Source organism: Rhinoderma darwinii, chromosome 5, assembly GCF_050947455.1.
Source record: "Rhinoderma darwinii isolate aRhiDar2 chromosome 5, aRhiDar2.hap1, whole genome shotgun sequence".
NCBI classification, from domain to species: domain Eukaryota; kingdom Metazoa; phylum Chordata; class Amphibia; order Anura; family Rhinodermatidae; genus Rhinoderma; species Rhinoderma darwinii.
In genome coordinates this window covers 172239640-172253067 of record NC_134691.1, presented here as the reverse complement: position 1 = coordinate 172253067, position 13428 = coordinate 172239640, and the positions used below count along the sequence as shown (strand labels likewise).

General features: G+C 38.3%; 1 protein-coding gene across 1 annotated transcript in view; it reads right to left on the bottom strand.

Annotated features, from left to right (window-relative positions):
- Positions 1 to 13428, bottom strand: part of LOC142651721 (cadherin-10-like) — a 427614-nt gene that overhangs the window by 214226 nt on the left and 199960 nt on the right. The window lies entirely within an intron of this gene.

Below are 13428 nucleotides of genomic sequence, written 5' to 3'. Positions count from 1 at the left end.
AGGAATCACAGTTTTTTTTATTTTCTACTCCACAAATATTTTTTCCCACGTTTCCCAGTACATTATATGGCACAATAAATGGTGCTACAGAAAACTACAACTCATTCTGCAAAAAGCAAGCCCTCATAGGACTAAATCGACGGAAAAATTAAAAAGTTATGGCTTTTGGAATGTGGGGAGGAAAAAAACAAAAATTAAAATCTGAGAGTTGTTTACGACGGGAAGGGGTTACGTGCATTGTTATCTTTATTATCATAGCACGCGCAGCATATATAATCTAATAGATCTAATAGTTTTTATGTGTATCAACCCATAAAAAATAGACCCTAGTACTTAGTAATTGGCGTCAAAGTCAGCTTCAAATGTGATTGTCTTCTGCTGGACATTAGGGGCCCATTATGGTGTTAGGGCATAACCACACGTGGCGGAATTGCTCTGGAATTCCGCTGCGGACAGTCCGCAGTGGAAATCCGCAGCATACTCCATTCTCAATTGCCTTCCACAGCTTTTCAATAGGGTTCGTTTACACGTTGCGGACAATTCCGCAGCGGAGCATAGGCTGCGGTGCGGAATTTGGTGTCCGCAGCATACAATGGTTGTTGCGGACGTGTCGCGGACTTGTTGCGGACTCATTGCGGACATCAATGGAGAGTCAAAATTCTGCAATGAAGTCTGCACATGTTATGTGTGCTGCGGAGCGTATTGGTTTTCCTAACATGACATTTCTTCATTCTGGCTGGACCTATGTATTTCTAGGTCTATAGCCAGATTGAGGAAGTCAATGGGGCTCCCGTAATTACGGGAGCGTTGCTAGGCGACGTCAGTAAATAGTCACTCTCCAGGGTGCTGAAAGAGTTAAGCGATCGGCAGTAACTGTTTCTGCGCCCTGGACAGTGACTACTGATCACAATATACATCAACCTGTAAAAAATATAGAAGTTCATACTTATAGATAACTCCCTGCTTCTTCCTCCAGTCCAGCTTCCCAGGATGACGTTTCAGTATAAGTGACAGCTGCAGCCAATCACAGGCTGCAGCGGTCACATGGACTGCCGCGTCATCCAGGGAGGTCGGGCTGGATGCCGAAAGAGGGACGCGTCACCAAGACAACGGCCGGGTAAGTATGAAATTCTTTTAATTTTACTAGGGAAAATGCTCTCTCTTCTCTCTATCCTGCACTGATAGAGAGAAGGGAAGTACTTTCACCTCAATACGCAACGGCTAATCCGCATCAATTTAATGCCCATTTTGGGCAGAGCCGCAACAGAATCTGCAACGCAGATTCTGTGCGGCATTGATGCGGACAGTGGCGGAAGAATTCCGCCACGTCTGGGCATGCCCCTAGAGCCCAAGCCCAATGTAGGATCCTCTGGTACTTTGCTGCAAAGTTGGACTGGCCTACAAGAGTACCAGAGGATTCTCTTTGTCCCATAGGTCCAGCAGAAGGCAATCCCATTTAAAATTTAACCCAATCACTTGCCATTAGGTTCTTGTCTAAGAGTTGATTCACAAATAACCTATTTTACTTTATTGTTAATAAGTTCAATGATAACAACAAAGATTATGTATGATGAAAAAAATAAAAATGGTGAGTGCATGTTCTGTATGTATGTAGGGTAAGCCCTTGGTATCATTTGCTCAGTGGGAACAAGTAACCCCCATCCACCGCTTGTCTGGTGGGCTGATCCAAATGTACATATTATTCTCTTTCTTCCAACAAAAGGGGACAAGTTCACGGCAAAAGATTATCCGACCGTGCTTTAGAGTAAATGTTATAAAGATTATGTATGTGTCTGCAGTGAACACATTACTTTATCATATCTATTAATTTGATGAGACAAATTAAGCCTTTTTTTTCTCACCAATTTACACATAATGCTCCTACTTTGCGAATGAAGCATTAGTATATTCTATTTATTTTTGAAGCTCACATCTTTGAGGACTGTCAATTTGACTAATAAACTAAACCTTACTGTTATATTTCTGAATAATTCTTATTAATATATAAATAAAAGAAAAAATACTATATCGTGTAATACTAATAAATCAAAGGTGCAGGGTATTGTGTTTAATTTATCATCTACAATCATATTATGTATTGTGCAATAAGAGCCATTGAAGGAGAAAAATAGCAAAATTAAATTTCCTAAGGACATAGTAGTTTCCTTTACTTATCTTTTTGCGTTTCTGTGGTTTGAAATTACACTGTTTTTAAAACTTTAATTAATTTTACATCCCAGTGATTCTATTTGCCATGTGTTCTGTTTCACTGTTGTGATTCCAACAAGCAAAATTGCCATTAAGATAAGCAAACCTACCCATGGGAATGGTAATGTTTCTAACAATTTGTGAGAGTTCAAAGAGTGGGAAATGTGAGATTGGATGGAATGAATCATTTTAATAAGTTGTTTAGGATAAAATATTATCTTGCTCATTTCTACATTGTCCGTTTAGTAACTAGAGAATTTTTTTTTATATTATTATTACAGGAACTACGTATTATTTTACACATATACACATTATACCTAGGATCACTTCAGAAATTCTACATTAATTCATATTAATTCATACATTTGTATGCTCTATAGTTACATATAAATGAAGCATGCCTAAGAAAATGCTGATTTTTACATTTAGTTTCTTTCAAGTATAAAAAAAATCTAATTTGGACTGTTTCCTTGTGTAATTATATAGTTTGGTCAGTTCTGTGCAATGTTTCTAAGTATAGGTTCAAAACAATTCAAAAGTGAACTGGGCAAATATCTTTGCCGCCTTATAATCCACCATTTTGCCTAAATCTGTTCATATTTTTTTGCCTTACCATGTGCATTTCTGCAACCTCGTCATCACATCTGCTTTCAACACTTGCTCTGAAATCCTTCAACACTCAACATCCTCCTGATCCAAGTGAGCTAATTTACATTTCTACCCCTCAATAAACCTTTCATGAGCTCTCCACAACATCTTTTTTTATCATATGAATCTTTTTTCACTCCTCTAGAGAAAACAACTACAAATTAAATTCCTACATACACCTAAGGACCTTTTGTACGACTCGATATGGGCCGTGAAAATGAGCGCCGACCAATGAAACAGCTCGTTAACTGGCTCTGGTTTGCTCCTTTCACAAGGAGCAATGATCAGTTATGTATGGGGACCAGCAATTGTTATTACGATCGTTCGTTCTCATAGATTTCCATCACTTTGGCAGCACATCTCCCTGTTTACACTGGAAGATATGCTGTCGACTAGCGGCCATTTTATTAGCCGTATAAATTAGCAGATTACCCCATGAATCCCCAGACAGCGGCTGACCGTTGCCCTAGTTACACAGAGCAATGATCGGGAAAGAGCGTTTGTATGATCATTGACTTGTATAAAAGGGCCTTTAGTGTGCATATCTTTTCTTCACCTTACTGGCAATATCTCCTCAAACCCTGGTCGACCCAAGCTCATTTTCTGGCATGTATCTAATACCTGCAGACATAAATTATATAAAACCTGCTCGATCACAAACAACTACCTGTTTGCCATACCTCCAATTTCTCTTTTTGGTGCTAAATGGAGCACACTCTCCATTTGCAAGAAATGCCCATTTGTTCACAATCTATTAATTTCAAACAATCTCATCTTCCTGTTTGGCTCCCTCTGATACTTTCTCCACTATGGAATTATCATGGTGGTAGACTGCAATTTAGTCAGTCCTCTGACCTTGAAACAAACATGGTGTTGGCATTCGAGTATCAGAAAACTGCTCGTTCAACAGATTCTCTTCACGCTCTCTCACCCTCCCTCACCCTTCTATCATTTGTGGCCTACTCTATATGTGTAAATTTCCCTCGGGTGCCCAAATTGCCATCATCTGTTGATCTCCATCATCTATTACTCTCTTTCTTGATCATTTCATTGCCTTGTTTTTACAATGCCTTTAGACTGATATCCATATCTATATCATTAGTGACTTCGACTTGAGTGCAAACCCATTTTGTACCAGTTATTCCAGTCTTTAAATTTTTCCTTAACGTGTACATCAAACACTTAGGGTGTGTTCGCACACAAACTGAAAAACGTCTGAAAGTACGGAGCTGTTTTCAAGGGATTTTCAGACGTTTTTTAAGCCACTCGTGATTTTTGCGGCGTATTTTACCCCCGTTTTTGGAGCTGTTTTCTATAGAATCAATGAAAAACGGCTCCAAAAATGTCCCAAGAAGTGACCAGCACTTTTTTGCGGCCTACAAAAATTCTGATCTGCTTTATTTCATAAAGTGTGTTTACAGGTGTCAGAGCTTAATTTTGTATGCTTACTGCATAGTGTTTTTTAAAGCTCCACTTAAACTCAATAATAAATTTGTCTTCAGTAAAGATGTGGTGGCTGCAGACAGTCAGAGTTTCATCATTTACAATACCTCTACAGCTGTGTGACTGTAAGCAGATGATTTTAAACACTATACCAGGGAATATAACATGACGATGACCGCTGCACCCAGTAAATGTTTGAATATGTTTTTATAAATTTTTTAAATAAAAATGTGTATTAGTGTGTGTTAATAAACTTTGTGTATACATTTTATTAAACATTCTTTTTTATTTTTTAAGATACAGCTGCTCTGTATTCTCTATACAGAGCAGCTGTATCGTTCGCTATTCACTGAATCTGTCAGTCCCGTGGACCTGGCGGGTTTAGTGTCAGCAAATCCTTCGTGTCTCTAACCCGCAGGATCTACCTGTAAATTATCACATCTAAGTTCATAACTTAGATATGATAGTTTACAGGTGGATCCTGCGTGTCAGAGGCATGAAGGACCCATTGTTGCTGAACGTGTCAGGTCCGCGGGACAGACTGATTCAGTGAATGGAGAATACAGAGAATGCAGTGAAAATAGAGAATACAGAGCAGCTTTATCTTAAAAAGTAAACATAATTTTTAATAAAATGTATTTACAACGTTTATTAACACACACTAATACACATTTTTATAAAAAAAACAAAACTACAAACACTTTCAAACATTTACATAGCCTTTATTATTTCATCCCTGGTACAGCTCTAAACCAAATCTATTAGTGCAACAGTAAGTCCACAATCCTATCCAGAGGCCTGACTGTGACAGAGAAATCAAGCTCAAACCTCTGCAAAAATATATTATAAGTATAATCAGCACAGAGTTTTACACGTATATCAAAATTACTATATGTTCATAGTTGAAAGTACCCTTTACTGCCATGCACAGTGTATGTATGCATATTGATAATCCTGTATCGATTATTCTTATAAATTGCATATACAGCCAAATAATATCTTTTTAAGCTGCCGAAAGTATTAGGCTGGGTTCACACTGAGTTATTTGGTGCGGAAACCGCTCCGCAAAACTCGCCAAAAAACGGCCGAAAATGCCTCCCATTGATTTCAATGGGAGGCAGGGGTGGTTTTCTCCTGCGAGGGTTAAAACCGGCTCGCGGGAGAAAGAAGTGACATGCCCTATCGTCGCGCGATTATGCCTCTGACCTCCCATTGACATCAATGGGAGGCACAGAAAGCGTATTTTGCGGCGTTTTAAAAAAAACGCAGCGAAAATCGGCGTGCAGGCAGAGGAAAATCTGCATCAAACTTCCAAACTGAATTTTAAGGCAGATATTCCGCCTGCAAAAAAACTCTGTGTGTACCCAGCCTTAACAATTTGCAGTCAATATTTTAAAATTATACAACAAAAAATGTAACCTAGTCTCACATACAGTGAAGGAAATAAGTATTTGATCCCTTGCTGATTTTGTAAGTTTGCCCACTGTCAAAGACATGAACAGTCTAGAATTTTTAGGCTAGGTTAATTTTACCAGTGAGAGATAGATTATGTAAAAAAAAAAATCACATTGTCAAAATTATATATATTTATTTGCATTGTGCACAGATAAATAAGTATTTGATCCCTTTGGCAAACAAGACTTAATACTTGGTGGCAAAACCCTTGTTGGCAAGCACAGCAGTCAGACATTTTTAGTAGTTGATGATGAGGTTTGCACACATGTTAGATGGAATTTTGGCCCACTCCTCTTTGCAGATCATCTGTAAATCTTTAAGATTTCGAGGCTGTCGCTTGGCAACTCGGATCTTCAGCTCCCTCCATAAGTTTTCGATGGGATTAAGGTCTGGAGACTGGCTAGGCCACTCCATGACCTTAATATGCTTCTTTTTGAGCCACCCCTTTGTTGCCTTGGCTGTTTGTTTTGGGTAATTGTCGTGCGGGATGACCCAGCCAAGAGACATTTTTAATGTCCTGGTGGAGGGAAGGAGGATGTCACTCAGGATTTGACGGTACATGGCTCCATCCATTCTCCCATTGATGCGGTGAAGTAGTCCTGTGCCCTTAGCAGAGAAACACCCCCAAAACATAATGTTTCCACCTCCATGTTTGACAGTGGGGACGGTGTTCTTTGGGTCATAGGCAGCATTTCTCTTCCTCCAAAAACGGCGAGTTGAGTTAATGCCAAAGAGCTCAATTTTAGTCTCATCTGACCACAGCACCTTCTCCCAATCACTCTCAGAATCATGCAGATGTTCATTTGCAAACTTCAGACGGGCCTGTACATGTGCCTTCTTGAGCAGGGGGACCTTGCGGGCACTGCAGGATTTTAATCCATTACGGCGTAATGTGTTACCAATGGTTTTCTTGGTGACTGTGGTCCCAGCTGCCTTGAGATCATTAACAAGTTCCCCCCGTGTAGTTTTCGGCTGAGCTCTCACCTTCCTCAGGATCAAGGATACCCCACAAGGTGAGATTTTGCATGGAGCCCCAGATTGATGTCGATTGACAGTCATTTTGTATGTCTTCCATTTTCTTACTATTGCACCAACAGTTGTCTCCTTCTCACCCAGCATCTTACTTATGGTTTTGTAGCCCATTCCAGCATTGTGCAGGTCTATGATCTTGTCCCTGACATCCTTAGAAAGCTCTTTGGTCTTGCCCATGTTGTAGAGGTTAGAGTCAGACTGATTAATTGAGTCTGTGGACAGGAGTCTTTTATACAGGTGACCATTTAAGACAGCTGTCTTTAATGCAGGCACCAAGTTGATTTGGAGCGTGTAACTGGTCTGGAGGAGGCTGAACTCTTAATGGTTGGTAGGGGATCAAATACTTATTTCTCTGTGCACAATGCAAATAAATATATATAATTTTGACAATGTGATTTTTTTTTTTTTTTTTATATATAACCTATCTCTCACTGGTAAAATTAACCTAGCCTAAAAATTCTAGACTGTTTATGACTTTGACAGTGGGCAAACTTACAAAATCAGCAAGGGATCAAATACTTATTTCCTCCACTGTAAACAAAGTATTTGATCATAAAATTGCAACCCTTCATATCCGTGTGAAATTTTCAACTAATTAAATGTGACCAGAATTTTCTTTGAGGCATTGAATTTTTGTTCACAACTCACCAAACTGGCCAATTCATTTCAATATTTTAAATCTAAAACTATTGTATGAATGTTGTAGCACATGGCTCTATAATTTTATTTTGTATTTGTGCTACACACCAGTAGTTCTTAAATCATAGCTACATGAGCGAAAATGAATAATTTCCCTGGCCCTGAGCAATATCCTAAAATAAGGAATACATTTTAAAGGAATTGTAATAGAAACAATGACATGTAAAAAGCTTTTGTTTTACTTCAAACATGGAGATTTTCTTGCTCCATTCAATCCACCACATTATATCCTTAATAGTTATATACACTACCGTTCACAAGTTTAGGGTCACCCAGACAATTTTGTGTTTTCCATGAAAACTCACACTTATATTTATCAAATGAGTTGCAAAATGACTAGAAAATATAGTCAAGACATTGACAAGGTTAGAAATAATGATTTTTATTTGAAATAATAATTTTCTCCTTCAAGCTTTGCTTTCGTCAAAGAATGCTCCATTTGCAGCAATTACAGCATTGCAGACCTTTGGCATTCTAGCTGTTAATTTGCTGAGGTAATCGGGAAAAATTTTCTTCCCTAAATAGTTCTTGCATAATTTGGAGGTGTGCTTTGGGTCATTGTCCTGTTGTAGGATGAAATTGGCTCCAATCAAGCGCTGTCCACAGGGTATGGCATAGCGTTGCAAAAGGGAGTGATAGCCTTCCTTATTCAAAATCCCTTTTACCTTGTACAAATTTCCCACTTTACCAGCACCAAAGCAACCCCAGACCATCACATTACCTCCACCATGCTTGACAGATGGCGTCAGGCACTCTTCCAGTATCTTTTCAGTTGTTCTGCGTCTCACAAATGTTCTTCTGTGTGAACCAAACACCTCAAACTTCGATTCGTCTGTCCATAACACTTTTTTCCAATCCTCCTCTGTCCAATGTCTGTGTGCTTTTGCCCATATTAATCTTTTCCTTTTATTAGCCAGTCTCATATATGGCTTTTTCTTTGCCACTCTGCCCTGAAGGCCAGCATCCCGGAGTCGCATCTTCACTGTAGACGTTGACACTGGCGTTTTGCGGGTACTATTTAATGAAGCTGCCAGTTGAGGACCTGTGAGGCGTCTATTTCTCAAACTAGAGACTCTAATGTACTTGTCTTGTTGCTCAGTTGTGCAGCGGGGCCTCCCACTTCTCTTTCTACTCTGGTTAGAGCTTGTTTGTGCTGTCCTCTGAAGGGAGTAGTACACACCGTTGTAGGAAATCTTCAGTTTCTTGGCAATTTCTCGCATGGAATAGCCTTCATTTCTAAGAACTAGAATAGACTGTCGAGTTTCACATGAAAGCTCTCTTTTTCTAGCGATTTGGAGAGTTTAATCGAACCCACAAATGTAATACTCCAGATTCTCAACTAGCTCAAAGGAAGGTCAGTTTTATAGCTCCTCTAAACAGAAAAACTGTTTACAGCGGTGCTAACATAATTGCACAAGGGTTTTCAAGTGTTTTCTAATCATCCATTAGCCTTCTAACACAGTTACCAAACACAATTCACCATTAGAACACTGGAGTGATGGTTGCTGGAAATGGGCCTCTATACACCTATGTAGATATTGCATTAAAAACCAGACGTTTGCAGCTAGAATAGTCATTTACCACATTAACAATGTATAGAGTGGATTTCTGATTAATTTAATGTTCTCTTCATTGAAAAAAAACTGTGCTTTTCTTTCAAAAATAAGGAAATTTCTAAGCGACCCTAAACTTTTGAATGGTAGTGTATAAATTTAGCTTATTGTTAATATACAGTATTATCTCATATAATTGTATATAACTCCAAAGCTCTACAATTGTGAATTATATCTCTATATTTAATGATATTTATGGAGCATCAATAAATCTAAAACTAAATAAGCATCAAATAACACATAAGCCTAAAATGACAGGACAGGTGTGAAAATTTACTTTTTACACTTCAGTTGTATAGTAAAAAGAAAAACAACTCCCCCTCTCCCCTGAGAATACTCAATCGTCTTTCACCTTTCAGCAAGGACATCAATTACAAGCTGCAGTCATCAGCATACAAGAGTATTAACAGTCATGATCACAGAGGAACCCTTTCATAGTGCTCCAGTCATCGCTTTCCGCTGCTAAATTGGGATTCTAATTTCTGTCTTGGCTAAATGTGAGAATTATATTTTTTTATCTGAAGCCTATAATTTTCCCATATATTCAAACAGCTCGTGAAAAGGCCATGTTTATAGTATTTTATACCAAGTATTGTATATATATTTTTTGTATATTTGTTGAGATGGTATATAAATATACTTATTTGGAATTGCAAATAAATATATCCATTTGCAATAATTTGTGTTCACATTTTACACACTATTCTAACATATTGGGGTGGTCAAAAATTATACATTGATAGCATAACCCTGGGATAGTTGCAGCTAATCTCATGTGAATGGAGGGGGCTGTGCTGAAATATTTGTTTATAAACAATGGTGGTGCAGTGTCTAAACAAAATTTGGGGTCGCAGTGTTCCACCGAGTACCAGACCATTTAATGTCATGGTCATTGGGGGTTGGACCTTCACGATCTTTGATACGATATTTTGTCAATTTTTTAAAGGGAATCTAGCATGTGTGAAATGTTACAGTATTACATTTAAGTATATAAAAGAGAAAAAAATGTGGTGTCTAGTTTTTAAATGTTGTAGCTATTTATTTTTAATTTAACTGTATTCCAACCGCCGACTGTTTTCACTGCTTCTGTCTTCTCAGATGGATTGTACACAGTGCTCAATGAGCATTGTGTATAGAATAGTGGCAGCGCCATCTATTGGTCCCGCTGATGATGTGCCTGGTCACATGATCGCTGGGATGCCATCAGTGAGAGACTGCTACTTGGTCTAACTAGACCCAGCACAGACCTATTAGTGACAATAGTCACTATAAGAGGGCTGATTTCCCCTGTTGTGCAGCCCCAGTTACAGTGGAGAAACACGGTGTGAAAGAAAATATATGAATAAATAAATAAAGTCTCCTAAATGTCTTTTCTGACCTTTGAGGGACAGAACATAATAAAAAAAAAAAGTAAAATAAAGTAAAAATAAACAAAATAATAAATACACATAAAATACCCACCCAAAAAAAAAGTTCCCCGTACCAATCATTGTCGTAACGCTAGCCCAGACACAATTACCCTAAAATAGACATGTAATATATCAAAATTTATGGTAGGCAATGATGATCACAAATAAAAAGGTCTATTTTCGGGTAAAAATATAATATTAACCCCTTCCCGACATTTGACGTATCCATATGCCAAAGTCGGCTAGGGGAAGTATGGAACGGGCTCACGGATTGAACCCGCTCCATACGATGCCGGTGTTGGCTGTATGCTACAGCCGACACTTCAGAGTAATGAGCGGCATCGCGCTCCTGCTCGTTTAACTCGTTAAATCCTGCTGTCAGTACCAACCGCGGCATTTAAATCAATAGAAAGAGGGGGCGAGCACCTCTAACAGCTCATGGCGCCCCCGCAATGCCATCTGGGGGGGGGCGATGGTTGCTATCGCTGCCTGGTGGCCAAATGAAGGCCCCAGGTCCGCCATCTTTGTGCTCCTATTAAGCCCTGCCTCCAGAATCATGATATACTGCAATACATTAGTATTGCAGTATATCGTACACACAATATAATGATCGCTTGTTGAAGTCCCCTAGAGGGACTAATAAAAAAAGTAAAAATTTGTAAAATAATAATTTTTTTAATGTAAAATTAAAATGAAAAGTTAAAAAATGTTTTTTTTCCCATTTCCCCCCTAGAGCATAGTAAAAAAATAAAGAAATAAACATAATTGGTATCGCCGCATGCGTAAAAGTCTGAACTATTACAATATATAATGATTTAACCCGCACGGTGAACGCCTTAAAATAAAACAAATTGTAAACGCCAGAATCTCTATTTTTTGGTCACCTCATCGCCTACAAAAATTAAATAAAAAGTGATCAAAATGTCGCATGTACCCCAAAATGGTATTATTAAAAACTAAAGCTTATCCTGCAAAAAATAAGCCCTCATACTACTTAATCAACGCAAAATAAAAAAGTTATGGCTCTCGGAATTTGGCGACACAAAATAAATTTTATTTTTTACACTTAGATTTTTACTTGTAAAAGTAGTCAAATATAGAAAAAACTATATATATTTGGTATCGCCGTCATCATATTGACCACAGAATAAAGTTAACATGTTGTTTTCATTTTACAGTGAATTCCGTAAAAACGATGTGCAAAAAACAATGGAGGAATCACTGTTTTTTTCATTTTCTACCCCACAAATAGTTTTTTCCCCGTTTCTTAGTACATTATATGGCAAAATAAATGATGCTACGAAAAACTACAACTCATCCCGCAAAAATCAAGCCCTCATAGGACTATATTGACGGAAAAATTAAAAAGTTATGGCTTTTGGAACATGGGGAGAAAAAAACGTAAATGAAAATCTGAAAAAGGGCTGAGGCGGGAAGGGGTTAACAGAAAAAAGTAGCTGAAAAGTAAAACACCATATTTTTTCGCTATTATTTTCAAACTATAAGCCTGAAAATTCTAAAATAGCAAAAATTATGTGTACATAAATAATGAAAAAAGAAACCTGCATTGTCGATGAAAAGTCATTTAACTAACGCATGCTAAAAATTGCTGAACAGTGTTTAGTCCTGAAGGCTCAAAATATAGGTCCTGAACTGGTTAAAAAACTTCCCTGAAGACTGCTACATGGAGGTGCATGAGTTCTGCGTTATTTGTTTAGACATTACAGGAGGTTGTGTGTGCTTTTTGAAAGTTGCAATGATTGTGAGTTAATAGAAATATGTCAATAGACTAATACAGTTTCCAGGAAGAGAAGGGGTACTACCCCTACCCCAGAGGCTAAGAAGTTACAAAGGAGCTGCATACAGAGCCTCTGTGTGTATACTGTTTCTATCTGGACGTATTTAGTCATCCACCAGTACACAAGAGCTGTCATCTATTATTTAAAAGGATATTTCCATCTCCGACATTTATGTCCCACACTTATCTCTAGAACAGGCTCCCCTGACCACCGTATTTCCCTCTTCCGCTGTGGCTGGGCTCCGGTCAGTGACGAAGCGGCCGGAAGTACAAAGACAACAAAGCTTGCTGTACCACACTGTTTCCGAAAGTTCCTTATTAGTGAATTGGAGCTACTTAGCTTCCAAGTCCTGGGAACAACGTAGCTCACTGTGCAACGCTGTTTCCATAGCTCCCATTCACTTCTATGGGCGTTACGGAAACAGCGTTGCTCAGCAAGCTGAGCTGTTTCAGCACTTCCAGCCACCTAATCAGTCAGTTGCTGGAGCCCAATGACAGTGGAAGAAGGAAGGACAAACTCAGGGTTCCCGTTCTAGAATTAGATAAAAAACCTAGAAGTGGGACCCTCATCTGTCAAACATTTATGGCATATTCCGTGGATTTGCCATAAATTTCAAAGATGGGAATACCCCTTTTAACCCCCACCTGAAAGATAATGAGGTGACTCTGCTGACTCTGTTCCAGTCTACATAGCAAAACTGAAGTGTGCTGCAGAAAACAGCCAATGTCAGAACCTATTCTGTGTGTTCCAGTGGCAAGTGTAAAAAATTTAATTTTTAAAAATCACCAAAGCGCTAATATTTTAATTTTATTACAAAAACCTAAAGTATGTGGACACCTCACCGCCATTACAAAAACATGCAGAAAAATATGATAAATTCATCGTTTTTGATAAAATATACATTTTACTTTGTCATCTAAAAGAACAATTTTTTGACAGACATATAAAATAATTATGTGTATCACAATAATCTAGTAATAAGTTTCCAGTAGGTTATACTGTGTCAAAACAAGCTGCACATATAATACCACATATTGATGAGGCTTTATACGATGGTGCAGATTTTACAAGCTCCTAGTATCTATATACACTTTTGTTATTAGTATCAACTCTGTGTGTCTA